At 34.9% G+C, this 21,608-nt stretch overlaps 1 protein-coding gene across 4 annotated transcripts in view; it reads right to left on the bottom strand.

Annotated features, from left to right (window-relative positions):
• Window positions 1–21,608, bottom strand: part of Mgat4c (MGAT4 family member C) — a 651,962-nt gene that overhangs the window by 495,433 nt on the left and 134,921 nt on the right. For 3 of the 4 annotated variants that reach the window (XM_052753229.1, XM_052753226.1, XM_052753231.1), the window contains exon 2: window positions 11,502–11,533. The exons of the other annotated variant lie outside the window; for it this stretch is intronic. The gene's annotated coding sequence lies outside the window, so the exon portion shown is untranslated. The remainder of the gene's footprint in view (window positions 1–11,501; window positions 11,534–21,608) is intronic. 4 annotated transcript variants of the gene reach the window in all.

The following is a 21,608-nucleotide window of genomic DNA, read 5'->3' as shown; positions in this document are numbered from 1 at the left end:
ATATTGATTGTGACTCATCCTGAGAAACTGAGTTCAGTTTCTAGCACCCACACCAGGTAACTAACAATGTATTGTTAACCTAGCACCACAGGATCCAATGCCTTCTACTGGCACCCACAAATGCACATAAATAAAATCCTATAAATTAAAAGAAGCATATGGTACATAATACAGACTTGTATGTAATTCTAGGAGTTAAGTGTGACCTACAACTTACAAGGAACAAAACATGAGAAAAATATGAAACTAATCAAGTATAGACAACAATACATGCACATTACTAACGATGTTATATGTAAAAGAACTAGAAATCTGTTATGAAGCAGATCATTTTGATGGAAATGCAAAGCAGCTGTTCTAGTTTCTCTCTCTCTCTCTCTCTCTCTCTCTCTCTCTCTCTCTCTCTCTCTCTCTCTCTCTCTCTCTCTCTCTCTTTTGAGATAGGGTTTCTTTACATAGCTTTGGAGCCTTTCCTGGAACTCACTCTGTAGCCTAGGCTGGTCCTGAACTCACAGAGATCCCCCTGCCTCTGCCTCCCTCCTGGCATTAGCTTCTCCTCTTTTGCTGTGATAAAACACCCTGGCTAAAAGCGACCATAGGAGGAAACTGATTATTTTATCTTATACATCCATCCGGAGCACAATCCACTGTTCAGGCAAGTCAGTACAGAAACTAGAGACAGTAGTTTTCGAGGAATAGTGGTTGTTGGGCAGCTCACTTTGCTTACTGATTGCTCACTGCCTTATGTTCAGTTAGCTTCCTTGTACAGCCCAGACTCACCGGCCTAAGGATGGTTCCCTCCTTCAGTGGGCTGGGTCCTCCCACATCAATAAAGACAACCTCTCACAGACATGGCCACATTCCAGTTTGATCTCGGAAATCTCTCACCTGAGGTTTCAGATTACTCTAGCCTGATCAAGTTGAGAGCTAACGTAATGAGGACAGTAAGCCCCTTCCATACAATTTTAGAAACCTACTTTCACGGTTAAATTGACTTTAGAGAAATAGCATCAAAAAACTTGTAAGTGCATGAATACAAATCAGGGCTGTGTGGAGAATGCAAGGCTCACATACTGCCAGACGAGGTTCCTAAAATGTTATCGATCACAGTTTTTTGTTCAGAACTGGACTATATCCTAGTTGCTGTGGTGGGTAGCTATTCCAGCTTTGACCTGGAAGTACTGCCCCACTGAGGCTTCTGGTAACTGTCACGTCTACCTAAGACCTGCCTCTGAGGTGGGCGGAGGCAGGAGCCCTTAAGACCTGAAATTCAGATGTGCTGGCTCTCTTGGTTCCTGGTGATCCTGGCTGCTGGATGGTAGACCAAGCAGGGTTCTCCACAGAATACCGCTGGCCTGCACTTCTCCTCTCCTGGATCCTGTAACCAATCCCTTTACTTGCTGTGAGTTACCCCCAAAATACACCTCCCTTTTAACTATATGGAGTTGCCATAATAATTTCCCCCAATAAGTTGGTTTTATGAAAACTTAGTAAATGAATGGTATTATCAAATAAAAAGCTATATTTAATGAGTGCATTAAAATAAACCATCCAATGTTATTCTCTGTTTCTTTACTTTTAAACAGACAGCAAAAATTTTACATTCATGTACTTTTCTTGATAGAAATAATTATGCCCCAGATGATGAAACAACATTTTGTAATTTTTATTCATTTTAAGAAATCAATTCTAATGTCTTCTAATTTTATTGTGTAAGACATGTGTTGCAGTGGATATATGTAGTCTATTTAAAAAAAAACAAGCAAAATGTATGAAGTGGTATAGATTGACATAAAGAGCTAGTCAAAATTTAAAATCTGTCTATGAAGTTTGCTTGTTTAAGCAAATTATTATAGCTTCTTGATGTTTTCTAGTATCATGTTTTCAGATTGATACACATTAAGCATCAGCAAAGCACATGAAGCATAAACAGCAACTCCTCCTATGTCCTAAAACACTACAAATTATGTGGGAGGAATAATTACCAGGCAATAGTCTCAGTCATAGTACACACAGAAAAGAATTTGATGTGACTCACATATAACAACTGTATTTTCCTATCTTGTAATTATAGATCAAGCAGTATTGAAAACCTAGAGTGGATAGTCTATCATCACATTTTTAAAAACTAATTTTACAATACATGGCCAGAGTAGGGCACAAAACTTACATTAAAGATAGACACATTTGTGACCCTTTGATTAATTGACTAAAAACAATGGGATTATAATGAAATGTTAGAGATTGTTTATTGTCCTTCTAGTCATACTATTATTTTTAAGGTCCGTATAGCTACAGGGTCTTTAAATGTTCTCATCACTGTGCATTCTAAATTAGCTTGTATTTGCTGTCTCACAGCTCCTGGTCATTTCAAGTATAATAAATTATTTATATTTTAATCATGAGAAGACTGTTGTCCCGGTACATATATGTAATCTCATCACATGGGAGGCTAAAGAGGGCTATCCTAAGTTCAGTGCTCTTCTGGATATGTGATTGCTAGGCTGGCCAAAGTGATGCAATGAGGCACTTTTTAAAAGAAATAGAAGACACAGACACACAAATACAAAGTGCTCATAAGTTAACCATTGTAGACTTATTTGAATTTTTCTTGTTAATCTCAAAATTGGACGCCAATTTTATTGCAAAAAGAGATTAGGGTTATAATCTTTTACATACTTACTAGTAAGAAGATGTTATAATTAAATCATATCCCCTTTACAGAAAGAGGATAACTACAGTAATCTCATCTATATACTAGTGAAGATTTCTACCTGTCAATATTTTAGCTTTGTGACTGGAAAACAGTGTACTGCCTTAGTTACATTCTACATGGTGTAAGCAAGTCTCTTAAATGGAAGTAACCTCTTCATTTCTACGGTATTATACCAAGTACAATTTAAAGTTAAATTTCCTTGGGTCATTTTTCAGAGGAAGCTAGGACTACTTGCAGGCAACCCTCTAGATCGTACATATTGATCTCTTATGTAAATAAGGAATGACAAAGATAATGAGCCCCCACCTGAGACAGACACATTTCCTGTCCCCAACTTCCTACCAGCTGTATGTAATTCTCTATAAATTACACATGGTCTAATTGTTTAGGGAGAAACTAATGTATATACTGGCTGGAGGGTTAACTGTAGGGGAGACTCATGAGTGATATGAAGAGGATGTTGCCATCCAGGCTGAAGTGAGACTTTAATGGCATGGCTTTTGTGGGCACCCATGCTCCTATAAATAACTTCTCACCTATCCTCTGTAAGTAAGTATAATGGGCTTGCTTACTAGTTCACCAGCTTGAACTTTGGTTCAAAGATCACACTTTGCTATATTGTGCTATATCTGGGATGAGTGTGTTTTTTCATAACTCCTGGGATGTGTTTCATGCAACAGAAACTCCATAATGAAGAACAATTCTTATATCACTAATTTTTCTTCTTTCCACATTCCTATAAATAATATACATTTAACTAATTTTATTTATAGCATTGGGCAATAGGTATAACTTCCTTCCCATAGATATTCTTTATTCAGAAGTTAAAAGAAGATAAGAGACATATGTTTAAGATCTCAGAATTCAAGGGAACTAATCAAAGCACAGAAAAGGCTATCACATTCTGAAACGTTTCCTTGAGAACCAGAAATTAATATGTTGGTATTTAGGTTACAGAACAGATTATCTGCATGATGGCAGGTCTAGTCATTTAAGAGTAAATATTCTAATTTTATAGACTTAAATTACCTTTATGGAAAATTGAAATTCTTTCAATTATGTGCTACCTGAAGTAAATTCTAGGTTCATCCTTTACTTTCAACAAATTTGATGATGGTATTCAAACCAATTTTATTTTACGTAGCAAACTGGATTAATAAATCATTTCCTGGATACACTGAATTTATGGAATTGATTTCAGAAGTGTTGATTGTCTACTATTTCACCAGAGAACTCCAAATATGCAACCAACCGAGGCAGCACTTCTTATTTTACATTCCTTTGAGTCAGTATCTGGCTTACAGGGAAGTGTCACAGAACTATATCCAACTAAGTTGCCCTCCTCTAAGGAGCTCATGTTCAGGATCCATGAAGCAGTTATGTGAATTTATTGCCTGGATATTGTGTGACAAGGCAATCATGTCCTTGCTTGCCATCATTCCAGAGATGTTTTCAGCTCCTAGTGACTTCCTGCAACTTCTGTGCAAGAATAATTCTCAAAACCCCATCACAAGCCCTCAATTAAAGATGAAAATTCTTTCTAAGGCAATTTGTCATGTACTCTGGGCTGGTCTGGATCTCACTGTGTACCTTGAACTTCTGATCCTCTTGCTTCCAATTCCCACATGCTAAGATGATACACATTTACCCTCCAGCACTATTTATATAGTGTTTAGGATCAGGAGCTCCTGAATGCTAGGAAAATATCCACAAAATGAGCTGTATCCTTAGCTCACAAGTTTCATGCTGAATGATAACTGGAAAATTCCTTTTCCTTCAGGTGAATATAAGGCTTCCATAAACAATACTATTCACATTTCACGCCTTATTCTTTGCTCTGCTTTTTTTCGATTACAAGAAAGTCAGTTGCTGGCCACATAATTTATAAGATAAACATGTCATTTGTCATGGCTATCTTGGAGTGTGTGCAAATCTTGATAGTTAAATTGATGAATTAATACAGGCAGAAGTTTGTAAATATTAACTAAAGTGTGTTCTAAGCAACTGTAGCTCTTGGAGTCTATGTTTAGTAGACACTAACAAAACTGTCTATTCTCTATGCTTTCAATTGTATAGTGAATGTGTTTGCTTCTACTGTTATGCTGACGTAGAGTTTCTTTGTGGATTTTTTTTTCTCAAAATTCTCTGTTTCTGGGCCATTGATCACTGGCTTTGTTCTTATGCTTCTAAACTGCTCATTTTGACAATAATTTTCTGCTTTTTTTGTAGCCAAAGAAAGTCAAATATCATCTTAGAAGCATATGAAAATGAAGAATCTGTCAGGTTCTTTGACTACTAGAAAAATAGACTCTAGTCCCTGTCATCTTCCCACAAGTGAGGGCATAGTGCAGTTCCAGCCAAGGACCTCCTACGGTCAGTGCAATCAGAGGTTGCTCATGCATGAGCTACGGTAATAAAATATGAGAGTATATTTCTTGAATAAAATTCACATCTATTACTTTTCCCAGCTTGATAAATCCTCTGCCTCTGTGCTAGAATGCAGTCCTAGCAGTTTGTGTAGAACAAGTTGAACTCTAGGGGAGTGACCCATGCTTTCTTACGAGGTCCTTTTATAAGTAACATGAAGTCCCATTCCTCCCTAAAATCCAGTGCACAAATTCATCTCTTGAATCACCATTTCCTGTAGTACCATCATTTAATTGCTCTTTATTTTTATTTTTTATTTTTTTTCAAGACAGGGTTGCTCTGTGTAGCTTTGGAGCCTGTTCTGGAACTTGATTTGCAGACCAGGTTGACCTCGAACTCACAGAGATCCACCTGCCTCTGCCTCCCGAGTGCTGGGAATAAAGGCATGTGCCACCACTGCCCAGTCTGTAAGATTGCCCTTGTATTCAATTTTTGGTAATTGACTGTAACCCAGATAACATTTACGAACTGTGTTAGCCTCTAGGCAGTAACTGTTCCGCACATCCAGCATGGTGATTGGACTGGGAAACTTGTGTTAGATAAATACAGACTGCCAGACTAACTGAAGAATTTGTCTTTGTTTTGTTTTTAGCGGTAGATTGATTTGTCGTTTTTTATTTTGTCATCAATCGTATGGAATGGTAATATTTTTGTATTTTAGAGAGCACAGGGAATTATTCGTTTAATTTCAAATATAATTAGTTAAGTAATCAATATAATAAAAAATTTATATGCATTTGCTGTGAGGTAAAATGAATCCATAGTTACAATTATATAATTTATAGCACAAGTTAGTTTCATTCAAACTACTATTAAGCCATTATCAGAGATGTTTTCTACCTAGTTAAATTTCATTATTGACCTCTTGCCAGATATTAAGAAGATTAAGCATAATCTTCAGTTATTATAATTTATAACATTTCAGGTAATGAATACTGACTGGTTATGAAGGGACAGTTTGTACAGTAATGTGTTCTAAACATATTCATTTATTAAAATCCATCAGCCTCTCATGACATTCACCTCTGAGCAACCATAATCTGGATTTTCCTAATAATTATATCTTATATGTAAATATTTATTCATAGTAATAAGGAGCTTAGGAGTTACATTACAGACTAAATTTTCATTCTGTGCTTACAAATATTTTCAGTTACATGTATATGTGTGTATATATAAATACACACACACACACATATATGTATATATATATATATATCTTGGTGTTCTAGGATTTCTGTCTAGACAATTACATCATTTTATTTAAAATACTGAAAATTTTAAGGCTGTAGATGGCTCAATGATAAATAACATCTACTAAAAATCAGATGACCAGAAATTGGATCCCAGCACTCAGATGACCGGCTGGTGCACGCTTATCACTCCAGATACCAAGCGTGTGCAGAGGATGGAGAGAAAAATAATTCCTTGTATTTTCAACCAAATGTCCAGAAATTTCACTTGCTTCAAAAGAGTAGGTGGAAAGAGATAGAGAAGGACACTCAACACCCTCTCCTTGTTTTCAAGGGTCTGCATTCCCTCACACACATGTGTGAGTATATATTCATACAGAGACACATATATGCAAATAAACAATTCTAAATAACAAATAAAATGGAAAAAATCTGGATCAAACACCTAAAATTTTATTAAGGATAAAATTCTATCCTTTTTGTCTAAAATGTTGAGGGAATAATTAGGTCAAAATCTTATACAATTCCTTTTCAGCTGGGAAAACATTTCTTCAGCCTGATTTCTGAAAGCGGAAACTTCCAAGAGTCTCACTCTCTTCATCCTTCCCATTACCTATTTTCAACTATACAAGCTGTCCATTTGTTGAAGGTTAGGCCAACCAAAGAGCACACATATTGTTTCCCACGACTATTTACTTAATGTCTTTCAAGTCTCAAATCTCAATAAATATTTCATCAGGAGTGATACTGTATAAGAAGCAACCATAGCTATGTAAACACTAAGAATTTTTCTTTCAGAAAGACAGATAATATCAGTTTTAGTAACATTAAGCATGGTGGGCAAGATAATAAAACCTTGAGTTTTCCTCTAATTTTGAATATTGTATTATTCAGGCTTTGTCTTACAATTATTTGGTTTGATTATGTTTCATGAGCAAGGTACTACAAATTTATATAGTATTTATTCATTATTTTGACATTTCAGTTAACACAATCAACTAGTATGTGTTTTTCCAACTTAAGGAGAGATATCAGAGTAAGTCTCTAATAAATATTTTAATATTTGAGATTATAATGTAATCACTTCACACAAATCACTTCCTCCTTTCATTTCCTCCCTACAAACTTTAAATATATACCTCCTTGCTCTCTCTTGAAATTCATGGTCTCTTTTTCATTAGTTGTTTATATATATAATATATAATTATATTTATTCTATATTTTATATTATTATATATTTATATATTATATAAAAATAGATTATATTTGTAAATAAATATATTTATATTATATACATAACCTGTTCAGCTCATATGTTACTTCTCTGTGTTTCTTTCATGGGGGAGCTGAGCACTTAGTATATTTTATAAAAATATGTGGTAAAAATATATCATTATATCATAAACATATTGAAAAAGCATGCATTTAAAGTAAATGTAAGGCAGCTTATGCCTACATAGGACAGGTTTTTTTTTTTTATCATAGATATTTTATTCTCAAGCAGGGCTCTTTTATCCAGCCACTCCTCATCAGCTATTCTCTTGTTACATGCAAGACTATGCAATTAGCTATAGCAAACCCTGGGGTTATTTGGCTTGAATAGAGCTAAAAAAGAAATGTCGAATTTTTCTCAATGTAGAAGTTCTAAAATAAGTGAAAAATTATCTCAAATTACACATGAGTTTTAAGGGTTCTAAAAAGTGCTGACAGTTGATAGGGATGTATGAGAAGAGGTTGTCAGCAGTAATTCTGATTGCTTTCTTCTCACTCACTGAGGAAACTCAACAAAGTTATGCAGCGTTCTCCAGGCAATCCTACCTACCAGGGAATTGGATTGGTATGATAGAATCTGAATGATGCAAAAGCAATCAGAAAGTCTATGTAGAATATTCAGGAGAAAGAAAAGAAAAATATATGACCTACCTTAAATGACACAATGATATACAATTCAAAGGCAGCTGGGACCAAATAAAATAATTAGTATTTAAATGAATACAAATTTTTAGGTTAATTAATGTGTGAAAAAAATCTTGATTGTTTTATACATTGCCATGTTTTCTTTTTACTTGAATACGTGTACTGATATTTGTGTGTGTGTGTGTGTGTGTGTGTGTGTGTGTGTGTGTGTGTGTGTGTGTGCATGTGAATGCAGGTACCCACAGAGAACAAATGCTCTAGATGCTCCTGGGGCTATTGATACAGTTGCTTGTGAGCCATCCATTGTGGATGCTGGGGGCTGAAGATGGGTTCTCTGTAAGAGCTGTGTAAGCTCTTTTAACAACCTAGCCATTTCTTCAGCCTCTATATATGGTCAAGGTAATTTGGAAATATTTTCCCAGCCTTTAGTTAAAAACTATTCTGTGAAATTAGCTTTGATAATTCAATGCCAGTTGTTAATAAGACTTTATCTGGGTCACAGAAAGAAGGACAAAGAGAAAAGAAAAGCACATAGTTGTATTATTAGTGTAATTTAAAAATATATAGGTTTGTTACAGTAGTAAAATATTTAAGAAAAAGAAAATATATAGTGAGTGATTAAAACTAACATAGTGAGGAATTAATTTTAAGACAGACTTAGATTACAGACAATAATATAGGAGATATGACTGAGGAACAATAGTCCAAGCTAGTAGGTCCATTATCTTGGGAACTTCTCTTTTTTGCTTTTTCCCTTGCTAGGATGCTCATTTCTAGGATTAATGAATATGTGTGCAATAGTGTTCAGTGACTCTCATTCTTGTCTATTGAAACCAGATATTGAGTGACAACATATAGCAAGAGTCGTGATCAAATCAGTGGAATTCCTATATCATCTATTTTGAACTGTTTATTGTTCAGCTATATGTGAATGATTTATAACAGGCTGTGTATATTGAGTTAAGGGGTGTAAGCTCTTTGTCCCCGAAAAGACAGAGATTTTTCAAATTTAGATACAGTTACTAGTGTGGTGGCTGGATGTCTATAAAGTAATTGAGAGAATTAAAAATGACAGTTATTAGAGATGGAGCATTGGAGAAGTGATTGAAAATCATTGCATATTCCAGCCAAAACGTTTGTCTTTATTTCTGTCACATTTCTTTTTACATTATGCTCCTCATATCTTCTTTGAAAATGTAAAATTACTGTTTTTTATGTATTATAAATACATAATGTTCTTTGGATTACAATGTGGTTATGTTCCAGTAAACCCTCTGTGCATTAAAACTAATGAACAAAAAAAAAAATTGATGTGAAAATGAATTCAATACACAAGCTGTATTGAAAGTCACATCCTATTAACACCATATCCTGGAGGGGATTTGTGGGCTCTGGTCTGTTGTGGAATATTATTTTAACTGGGCAAAGATGTGTTACATTTGTTTATGCTTCAGAATATTACTTTAACTGTATAAAGGTGTGTTCCTTTTGTTTATGCTGCATTTGTTTAAGGATGTGTGTTTAATTATAAAGATGTGTTGCATCTGTTTTATCTTGCCTGCCTAAGGCCCCTGATTGGTCTAATCTAAAAAACTGAATGAGCAATAGCTAGGCAGGAGAGGGATAGGGAACGTCTTCCAGGCAGAGAGATTAAAGAGGAGGAGAAAGTTAGGCTCCAGAAGAAAAGAAAAAGCATGAGAGGAGGAAAGAGGAGAGAATGAGGTAGATGCCCGGGGCCAGATGCCAGGCAGCCATTAGCCAGCCAGGCATAGAGACATCAAGAAAGTAAGAAAAGGTAAAAATTCCCAAAGCAAAAGGTAGATAAAGAGAAATGGGTTAATTTAAGATAAAAGAGGTAGCCAGAAACGTGCCCAAGCTATGCTGAGAATTCAAAACTTAATAATAAGTCTCTGTGTCATGGTTTGGGAGCTGATAGGTGGCCCAAAAGAAAAAATCCTGGTGCACTGGTCTCTGCCACATAGGAGATATTGCTATAGTTGCACACTGACAATATGAGAAATTATAAGAATTCAAAGTAATCTTTTTACCAATAAGAAACAACGGTAAACAGATTTGAAGAAGAATCTTTGCAAAGAATATCAGAGAAACTCATACATGTGTTTAAAAATAGTCTATCACAATGGAAACTCACCATTCATTCTTACGAATTTACACTGAGAACCCAAATAATAACTACATAATAAAAAATTCGAATGCATATAAATGATAAATCCTCTGTTTTCTGGTAGAAGCTTACATTTATGCTACTAGTTTGGAACACCCATAAGCACTTATTTAGGAAGAAGACATGTACGCATCTGACTCTCCTGATTTTCCTGACCATGAGGCATCAAATGAATAATGTGAATGTATACCAAGAACACAAGCAAGAAATTTCATGGCATTGATCATTTATCTCTAAATTTGGCAGGCGCAGAAAATATTGATACCCCTTTATAATAATGAAAATAATTGAACTGTAGGCAATATGAAAGTTTATCTCCCCAATGCGATGTCTCTTAATAAAACTAGAAATAAATTATTACTTTCATCAAAATGTATAGCCGGACATGGTCATACAGGTCTGTAATTCCACCACTCAGGAAGCTGGGGCACAGAGAATGCAAATTGTTGGGCTGGGCTACCTAGAAAATTCCTGTCTGAAAAAAAAATATATATATACACACAAAAAACTAAAACGTGGGCTGGAGAGATGGCTCAGAGGTTAAGAGCACCAACTGTTCTCCCAGAGGTCCTGAGTTCAATTCCCAGCACCCACATGGCAGCTCACAACCATCTATAATGAGATCTGGCACCCTCTTCTGTGTACTAAATAAATAAATCTTTAAAAAAAAAAACTAAAACGTATGCCAACACAATATGCTGGACTAGAAATTATGATCCAATTTCAGAAAAGGAGATCATTCTTTGGACAGTAGAGACCTTTTACATTCTCAGTATTCTGTATTTAGAGAAAGTAGTATTTACTATCACTGAGCTGAACTATTGTAGATCCTGCATTCTTCTGTGTCTTGTAACTTAATTTAAGAACAAATATCCAACTTAATAGATAATATACATATGCAATTCTTTCTGTCAATTCCGCTACAAATAAAAATGTGTATAATGTAACATTTTTAATATACTTTGTATTCACAGCTGCTAAATGTATTTAGCATATGTGACACAGAAAACACAGAGTTTATATATATCAAGAAAATGCTCTAACCATCTTCAGCCATGCTTACCTCTGGTCTAGGATCTGGGAGACATCAGAACTCTGAAAAATTAAAATTTAATTTTACTAATATCACTCATGCATTAGTTTATTTAAGATTAAAATTTATAGGCAATATCAAATACATATGATTAATATTCTCATAATCACATGGTTTAAATCACCTGCATATCATGTGGGGCCTTCATGAAGGAAACACTCTGTGGTAAAAGTCATTCTCTCTTTTGAGGCAATTTAAGACAGTGAAGAGTATCCAGGAAGCAATAAATGAAATCTTGCTAACAACTACTGTGATTTTCCTCTATTCCATCTTGTTTCTTCAAACCCTAAAATCTTGTAAGTATTTCAGAGATAATAACAGTAGAAAATACAGAAATATTTCCCATAAAAGTCAATTATTAAAATCAGGATTTTTACAATCCTGTGATGAATCTATGTGGCAGATACTTTCTACATTTCATTCCTTTGACATCAGTGATTTTTTACCTTTGTTTTTACAAATGAAATGTAATAACATCAAGAGTTTCAAAAGAGCATTATTTAGTGATATTCTAGTAATATATTTCTATGCAGAGATGGAAAAAAATCTATGTGTCCCATGTCCCTCAGTAATGTTTTGCAATTGTCAAAATCTCCCAAAAGAAAAGTATTCCAGTTTGACAATCTATGTGGTGAGTGTGTCCCATCCAGATTTATTTACTACGAATCCATCCAATCAAAAAATAATTCATTGTTCTTGTTTTAACGGACTAATATATTTTCATTTTCCTTTTTTTTTTCTGTTATTGGAGCACTCTGTGAAATACATATTGGTGCTGAAATAATAATCTTCCAGCCCCATCCATACTGGGATTCCAGGTATGCACAACCACATTTTTTTTTTGTTTTTTGGTTTTTCGAAACAGGGTTTCTTTGTGTAGCTTTGCACCTTTCCTGGAACTCACTTGGTAGTCCAGGCTGGCCTCAAACTCACAGAGATCGGCCTGGCTCTGCCTCCTGAGTGCTGGGATTAAAGGCGTGCGCCACCACCGCCCGACCGCACAACCACATTTTGCTTTGAGGTGGTTTTGTGTAAAACAGGGAAACAAACCAAACACTGAATCGACTCTTTTGTTTCAAGAATTCTCAATTCAGCTTAAAAAAAACAAATCAAACGTGAGCCAAACCTACACAGAGAAAAATAAAACATACTACAAATCTATACTTCTGAAATCCATGAACACTGTTTCAAAATATTCCACTAAGTGGAAGCTGATTTCTATGTTTTGTTACTTTTATATTAAATTTTAAATTAAGTCCATAGCTATCTTTAATGAGCACACTTCCTAGGAGTTAAAAAAAAAATCTTTGGCACAATTAACCAGGGTACACTGTTTTCAGTCTGGCTCACCTGGTTCACTCTCGTCGCTGTGTGATTATACCATATAGAGGTTGACAGGTATACAGATAATATATACTACTACACAGAATAATGAAAGCATTTTCACTTTAGCAAGTATGAGTAAATACTAGCTAGTGAGATCAAATTTTACTGTATAAAAACTAGGTATTTCACTGATGAAATTTTATAAGCCTCATGTACGTTGAGATTACATTTTTCCCCTAAGCATCTTCTATATAAAGTTTTAGACTCAGGTTATATACTCACAACTACATACATTTTTGTTTATTTAAATACAATAGAGACCTACTTATTCTTACTGGCAGTAAAATTAGTGCTCTAATTTCCTTGTTCACAGTGTGACATGAGAATCTACTGTTTGTTCAATAAATTGTGATCAATGGATAAATATTAAGTGAATAACCTCAGAATTCCAGGTGCTATTTAACACAAGTAGTTATTATTAACATTGAAACACAAGAAACGTCTTCTCAATTTTTCTTCTTATTTACAAATATATGAATTTAGTTTGGAAATGTAAAAGCCTTAAGCTGTCATGGAGAAACAATACCTTGTATTTAATTCAATACTGTAATGAAATAATCATTTGAATGTTCTAATTTCAAAACTTTACTTGACAAAATTATAAAAGCACATTATTTTGATATAGACTAATAATCAAAAAATTTGGTCTTTTGCTATTTAATTTTTTGAAACTTTTAACATTTACATAGTTGATTTTTATGAGTGTTTCTATGAGGTAAGAAACATAATTTTTTATTGCTTTAAACAATATTGATATTAAAATATGGATAATTGTATGAGTATTCTGGAGGTGGTGGTTTTTTTTTTTTTTTTTTTTTTACTCTTTTGGGGGCCCACCAATCAGCTTCCAAATAAATCACAATAAATCACACAGGCATGCAGACTTATTCTTAATTATGAATGCCCAGCCTTAACTTGGCTTAGTTTTTTCTATTTATTTATTTATTTATTTTCCATTTTTCTTTATTAAGAAATTTTTTACTCACTCTTCTAGCCAGCTTTTCTGTAGCTAGAAGTTTTCCTCTGTCCCACCCAGTTTGCAGCCACTCAGAACCAAGTAAACACACAGAGGCTTATATTAATTAAAACTGCTCGGCCATTAGCTCAGGCTTACGACTGACTAGCTCTTGCACTTAAACTCAGCCCAATTCTGTTAATCTATATGTCGCCACATGTTACATGGCTTTACCTGTGTGCCATTACATGCTGCTTCCTGGACAGTGGGCTGATATATCCTAATTCAGCCTTTCTCTTCCCAGAATTCTCCTTGTCTGCTTATCCTGCCTATACTGCCTGCCTGGCTACTGATCAATCAGCATTTTATTAAACCAGTGTACAAAAGCATTATCCCACAGCACTTTTCTTAACTTTAGATTATCCTGTCTATCTTTTACCTCTGGGCTTTTCCTGTTTTCTTCTGTATCTTACTCTTACCCTATGGGTGGCTGTGTAGTTGGATGGCTGGACCCTGGAGTCCTCCTCCTTTTCTGGCTCCTCCTCAATGCTGTTTTCCAGATTTCTCACTATATATATATTCTCTCTTCCTGCTAGCCCCAACTATCCTTTTTCCTGCTTTGTTATTGGCCGTTCAGATCTTTACTAGGTCATCAGGTATTTTAGACAGGCAAAGTAACACAGGCTCAGTGTTAAAATAAATGCAACATCAACAAAAGGCCTTAAAATAATATTTTACTACAGAATTCCATACCATTATTGATATTTTACATAATAAATCATGCCCCCAAATATCACGAGAAAAAATTTTAACCTTGCTATTACAAAAGAACCTTTTTCATTTCTCTTTATTTTTTGTTTCTTTCTGTTTAAATAATATTACCTCTGTACCAATAATTTTATTTTTTTATAATTTCAGAAAAATTACACTATTGTAAATTATTTTCATCATATCTTTTTCTAGTATTAGTGCTGAAATTTATGTGACTATTATCTTGGCAATTACTAAAGTGTGATCCAAATTTATCTTTTTCTTTCCCAATGGAAACAAAGGAAAGACCATACCATAGGTAGGCAGATGGAATGGAAATTGAGCACTTAACTGTAACAGAAATAACTATGAAGACAAGCCTGGCACATGAAAACAAATCAGTATTTATTTGACTTATATTGCATAGTGAGAAATTTCTGGTAATTTTATATGAGGGATAGCTAAAAAAAAATAATACATTTGATGACCCTTTAAGCTTGTCTTTTCCAATGTTTTGTAGACAGTTTGCATCCCCATAAATTCATTTGTAAGGGTCCCAATTTACAATGTGATGTTATCTAGACACATGACCTATGGGAAAACACCTGGCTTAGATAAATTCATGTGGGTATAGCCTCTCACATTGGGGTTAATACCCTTATAGGAAGAGTCACAGGATACCTTTGTCTTCATATACAGCATAGGGTGTGAATACCAGAAGTCACTTTATTAAAACTCACTAGGAATACAGAAGGTATTTCTTTTTGTCTTTATTTTTAATCTTTTGAAACTGAAATACAGTTATATCATTTCCCGTTCCTTAACCCCTCCAATGTTTTCCATGTGTGCACCTTGTTTTCTGTCTAATTCATGGCTTCTATTTCTTTGAGGGTTTTCATGTTCCACAATGTTATCTATTTAAGTCTCCCAAATTGTTCTATTTTGTTATAGCTGCCAGACTTAAAACAATGCATATCTCAGTCACAGCACATACTTTGATATCAAGTGTGAAACATTCACTTCTGTATTAGTTTTAGTAGAAATTGTCACTCCTCAGAAATGTTATATGATTGGAAATAAGTAAATTACTATATTTACCAACCATAATTTCTTATAATTTTTATACACTCTATGAAATTTATGGTACTGCTTTATGCTTTATTTAAAAGATCCTTCCTTGCAACACGTTTAGATGGAGTCTTCTTAAGACAATCTCTGAAATATTTAATAATAGGAATTACATATGTAACATTTTTCAACAATCTCCCAAAATTAGTACCAATTCAGGGGTCTTGTTCTGTATAACTTTAAGACCAAATGTACCAATTAATTAAATATTTACAATTTTTGATAAATCAAACCATTACTCCCTCAAAATGTGATTTCAGATCTATTTGGTAGTCATTTTGATGCCTGTAATCCTCAAGGAATACTTTAGCACAGTAGTTTTATATCATATTGACTTATCTATTTGCAGAAGAGACTCACTCAGTAGGCTATAAGCTCCTTGATGATATGAGAAAAATATTATTGCAGATTTTATTTCTATCTCTTAACACAGAGTTTAATGTAGTAGATGATTACAAAATTATTTGAGTTGCCAGTGATTTCTAACGTCTGATATAAGAAATAATTTAAAATCTCAGTAGAATATTCATGTTTATTTACAAAGATATAACTTTGACATATACATAAAAGCTATGTTTGTAGACATCAAGAACCTCCCTATCATTCCAGATAGTAGGGAGTTTAAGACAGGGGAATTGAAATTTTGAAAACAGCTATATTGTGAGACACTATCTCAAATTAAAAATAAAAAGAGCTCACGATTTGCCTTAGTGGTAGATCCCTTGCTTTGTAAGTCCACATCCCTGAGCTCGATCTTATTTATTGAAATAAAAAGACCATAAAAGGACAACGAGGCAGAAAAGAAGGAAGATGATGATGATGATGAGGAACTAGTAAAACATGCAGGTGGTATCAGGAGGCTGTATAATACCAAGGTGAACATGTTCTTAACCAAGAGCTACTGTCATAGTGTCCTACCTTCACCTCCACTCTTGAACATATGAAATGATGTCCTCAAGCAATAATTTGTAAAAGTTCTCAAACTCTAAACTAGCAAATTCTATTTTGTTTCTTGTTTCTGTCTCACTTACTTTTTTAACCATTTTGTTTGTTTTGTTGTTGTTTAATTCCATCTGCTTTCCAAACTTGTGCTACAACTGGAAACTCTGCCAGTCCTTGAATTTTGTATAAAACATTTAGATAGCTGTAAGCATACTCAACACAGATTTTATGTCACTAGACTCCCTTTCTCCTCAGTGTGGTCACATTGTTATTAAAGCTTAATTACTGTCCTCTGCACTGCTGGTTTGAAATTGTTAAACTGCCTTTGGGGACAGGTTGCTAAGCCTAGCATGCCAGGATTTCTAGTATCTTTTCCTGACCACAGTATTAACAGCTCAAAAGAAGATGTATGCTAAATAAACTGGTTTCTTTGAAATTCAAGGACCATTATTTTATAAATTCTTAACACTGACTCAAAGATCTTGTAATAGATCAAAATTCATAACAACTGAAGGGTGTTGATAATTTTCACAGCAAAACTTCTACTTCTGATATTTTGGGACAAGTGTTTCAAGACCCTGTAATATTTTATAATATGTATGCACTATTTTACAAATTGGAATATTTTAATAATATTAAAATATTATAAGTATTTCAATGGCCAGACCATCTCTCCTGAAATGCACCATCCATCTGGAAAATTGAAAAAGGTCAAGGTTTGCTAAATAACTGCTGCAGACCACAATTCCTAATTAACTTAGGATATTGGAGTTATGGACTTTAATGTAGTTTTCAAGGATGGAATGTGTTTTACAATAACTACTCTGTACTGAATAGATTTTCTCTGAGAAGATTGGGTCTATTAGTCATTAATAAAGGGTTTGGTATTTGGAAGAGGAAAACAGTAAACATTAGGAAAGCTCCTCAGTTTGTCTACATCAAAGAAATGTAACAGAGAATGGGTTCTTATTGCAACTAAGCTCTTTGCTCTATAGATAGAGTGTGAATATTCCTTCCTAGTGGTTGCATGAAATTGTGCTCTACTTCAATGGAGTTCAGTGCTAGTGGTTGCTCTAACCTTAAAAAAAAAAAAAAATCAGCCTGTTTACCACCAAAGGAGCTTTATTGGTAAAGAGAATTGCATTATATTCCTTTCCACAATTCCACATCAAATGTGTCCTGAGAGTTCTATCAGGCCCAAGAGAAGGCAACAGTGACAATCTCAGATGCAAAACTCAGCAGAAGGAAAGTACCAATAGCATTTCTAAGGTACTGGAATCAAATGGCCCAGATTTAAACTGTTGTTTTACTTTGAGTTATAATCTTCTTGCCCTCTAGTGGCTCTTGACGTGGAGGATAGATGTCTGTATTATTATATATTATCTGAGATTCTTTTTGGAGTCTGAACTGAGGAAGAAAAACCCACCATCCCCAACCTGCACAAAGCTCTCATTGACTTAAGAGGAATTTATCAATGTAAAAGGACTGGTTTACTATGGCTTTAAGCCCTCATGCATCACAAAGGGATTTGCTAAATACGTTCAAGGGGCCTGCATGTGTGCTGCCAAGGGGCTGCTGAAAGGCATTGAGCCTTCTGGTGATTGAAATGTACAGTTCCCACAGCAGTGAATTAACATAATTGGAATCAGGACTGGATGTTTTTATAGGAGCTGATTATATGCAGTTCCAATAGTATCATTACTTTAACCTGTCTTCTCCTTGAGGGCATAGGAAGCCTGGAAAGCAGTTTTCAAATATGAAGGCTGCTCAGCAGGTAAGTAGCTCTGGTAAGAGGTACATTAGCTGTAACTTACAAAGCATACATGCTGGCATTTAACATTCTAATTATATGTAACATTAAGATGTGTTAAGTGATAATGTATTGCATGTGCTGTCTACCTGAGAAAAAAGTTCCAGCCTGTCTATGTTATTATGATCTATTATAGAAGCATAATACTCTCCTGTGTGGTACACTGAGGGAAAAAAAAAAATGTTAGGTTAAGTGGTGCCAGAATCCATTAATTGATGCTTTATTTATATGAAAGAAAAAATTATTGTGTCACATGTAGACATATTCCCAGCCAAATATCAGTAGTTCAAAAAAAATAAGAAAATCAAACACTACACAATTTATATGCCAGTTGTCAGTTTTGCCATTAATGTTTCCAAAGGAATCTTTTGTTCATAAAATCCATGTAATATTTAACTCTATGATTTTTGTGTATGAATTTTTAAGACTGAAACTCTGACATTCATATCAAACATAAGCCTTTTTCATATTTGCAATAGATTCAATTACTGGGAAAAATGAAGTCTTGGGACTATGAAATGACTCATTGGATAAAACGGTGCCCACCACTAAGACTGACAGTCTGAATTCCATCTCCAGAGCCTACATGTTGGAAATTGGGAGTAAACTCCTTTATATTGTTCTCTCACACAGTGGTCCATGTCACTGCCACACACACACACACACACACACACACACACACACACACACACAATTGTGGTCACAGTCCTGTCATTGCAAGGATATTTAACACTTGTTTCTGTTTGGCACATGCCTTTAATCCCAGCACTCGGGAGGCAGAGCCAGGCATCTCTGTGAGTTCGAGGCCAGCCTGGGCTACAGAGTGAGTTCCAGGAAAGGCACAAAGCTACACAGAGAAATCCTGTCTCCAAAAACCAAAAAAAAAAAAAAAAAAAAAAAAAAAAAAAAAAAGGTAATATGATAGGTAATATGATAATATTGTACCTTTTTTAATTTTTTTTTAAGTTTTTGAATATGTACTTATGAGTGTATGGTGTATGTGCATATGCCTATGGAGGCCATAGCACAACATAGGAACCATTCACCTTCTTTGTTGAGAGAGGATTTCACACTTATACCTGAGGATTTTTACATAGACTGAATGCACTGGCCAGTGGTCCCTAGGTGGTACTCTGTTTCCACCTCCCCTGAATTACTGGCAGTATAAGTGCTCACTCACCAACTCCTGGGGATGGAACTCAGATCCTTATGTATTTGCAGCAATCAATTTACCAACTGAAGTAGATCCTCAACATTTAAAACTTTTTTAAAAAATTTTAAACATCAATACATTCATTTTTTTTCCAAATTTTACAGTAAAATTCCACTGTGACTATTATTGTATAACTATCTACTTTTATATTGGATGAGAGATCTACCTCACAGGGTGAAAGTCCAGGTCTGGTCTAAAATTCTGCTCAAAAGCCCATGGCTGTGTGGGATATAGTTCCTTCAGTAGAACACACTATTGCTATTTTGCTACATGGCCATGTTCTCAAATTGCCCTCTAAATATTTATATTTATGCTCGTAGACTTGGGCTGCTTCCAATTATGAATAGAGAAGCTTCTTTTTGCAGTGTGCAGCCGTCAGTTCAGATAGTCACAACTGCTCAAAATGCTGAGAATAAGAGACTGAGTCCTTGGCCCTGAAGCTTTGGCTTTATTATCTTTATCATCCCTCAAACCACAACTACCAGGGCTATTGGAACTATGAGGACTCTACTGAAAAGGAGGAAAGGATATAAGAGACAGAGTATGGGATGAAGTGCAGTGAAATGCTGCCTTCTGACATGGCATGACTATTGAGCTGGTAAACTCATAGCAACTGTAGTTAGCTGCACATAAGACCTGCCCAAAATCAAGGCAGCCACAGTTATGGCACGGGTGATGAGGTGTTTCCCAACCTCCACATTTTACTGAGAAGTATTGGCAGTTAATAGTTATTCCAGGGGTGGAAAGCATTTTATTTTGAGAGTATGGCCATTAGTAGTTTTCCAATAATCCAAAGGATTGTTCCAGAGATATGCACATATGGACTCCAATTACTGGACATAGTGGTTAACAAAAAAATAGAAATGGGCATGACATTTAAATGGGACATGTTTGGGGAAAAAGTAAGGAATTGGAGTAGGAGAAATGTGGAATTCATTATCACATTTCATTGAATAATGTATGAAATTCTCAAAAAAAACCCCATTATCTAATGAACATTATATAATCTCTATGAATTGCACCAAAGAATGAATTAACTTAGAGAAAAAAGTCACGATTATTAATTTTACCATTTATGTATAATCAAATATACTTATAGTAGAGATGGTCCTTGTCTTAAACACTAGTTTAACTTAATGCTATTTTGGCTTTACCATGTATTTGATAGCTGTACACCCTCAGTAGAAACCATAGTGCAACTGTTAAATATTGGTTTTTATTTTTTCACCAGGCTAGCCAGATGTTTCCTGAAGTCCTCCTTAGACACACCAAGGTGCAGACACTTGAAAATGTACTTTGTTGTATTGCTGAGCTCTGATATTTGGAAAATCAAATATACTAAATACATTTTTATTTTAAATATTTTCTGTTGTGCTTATTAGGCTGCCTATCTGTTGTTGTTTATTTCTGCTCTTTTGCTCTTTTGGGGGGGTGGTTGGCACCCAGCTCCCAATAGATAACACACAGAGGAGTATTCTTCGCCTTACTTTAGCATTTCTTTAACTTTAAATTAGCCCCATCTATCTTTTGCCTCTTGGCTTTTCCCGTTCTCTTACTTCTGTTTATCTTACTCTTACCCCGTGGGTGGCTGTGTAGCTGGGTGGCTGGCCACTAAAATCCTCTTTCTACTCTAGCTTCTTTCTCTCCTCCCAGTTTTCTCCTTCTATGTATTCTCTCTGTCGGCCAGCCCCTCCTATCCTTTCTCCTGCCTTGCTATTGGCTGTTCAGTTCTTTATTAGACCATCAGGTGTTTTAGACAGGCAAAGTTACACAGCTTCACAGAGTTAAACAAATGCAACAAACACAAATATAACATGCCTTAAAATAATATTCTACTACACCTATCTATAGTATTTTGAGGAACAGCTGAGTCTTCAGTATGTTTTGTTCAAA

Source organism: Peromyscus californicus, unplaced genomic scaffold (genome assembly GCF_007827085.1).
Source record: "Peromyscus californicus insignis strain IS unplaced genomic scaffold, ASM782708v3 Scaffold_24__1_contigs__length_46423439, whole genome shotgun sequence".
In the NCBI taxonomy this organism is placed as follows: Eukaryota; Metazoa; Chordata; class Mammalia; order Rodentia; family Cricetidae; genus Peromyscus; species Peromyscus californicus.
Note: the sequence above shows the minus strand (reverse complement) of the source record. Positions and strands in the feature narration are given on the sequence as shown.